The following is a 698-nucleotide window of genomic DNA, read 5'->3' on the forward strand; positions in this document are numbered from 1 at the left end:
CTGCCAAGCAGATGCCTGACCAGCAGCGTAACCCAACACACTTTGTCAGGCCTTGAGAAAAAAATAAATAAATAAAATAAAATAAATAAATAAATGAATAATAATAATATAATTAAAAAATAGGTAAATAAATAAATAATAATAATAATGAAAATAAAATAAATATATAGATTAAAAAAAAGACAACAATGATGATAAATAAGCAAATAAATGTATATTAAGGAGAAAAAAAAGAAAGAGAGAGAGACACATTCACACATACACACATATATGCATAACAGATATGCACCAAACATGCAGTTTCACAGATATGAAAGCACAGTCAAATACACATAAACGTACATGAGCCCCAACACACACACACACACACACACACACACACACACACACACACACACACACCTTACCCTGCACCCCCTCTACCCCACTCCACACACTCATTTCTAGGCTACGTATCGCAGCTTCCACGGCACACACACACACACACACACACACACACACACACACACACACACACACCTTACCCTGCACCCCCTCTACCCCACTCCACACACTCATTTCTAGTCTACGCATCGCAGCTTCCACGGCACACACATACACACACATACACACACACACACACACACAGATGCACACTTACCTGTACAAGCACACACACATACGCCCATATCCCCCACCCCCAACTCCACACACACATA

The sequence above is a fragment of the Babylonia areolata genome, chromosome 31, assembly GCF_041734735.1.
Source record: "Babylonia areolata isolate BAREFJ2019XMU chromosome 31, ASM4173473v1, whole genome shotgun sequence".
NCBI lineage: Eukaryota > Metazoa > Mollusca > Gastropoda > Neogastropoda > Buccinidae > Babylonia > Babylonia areolata.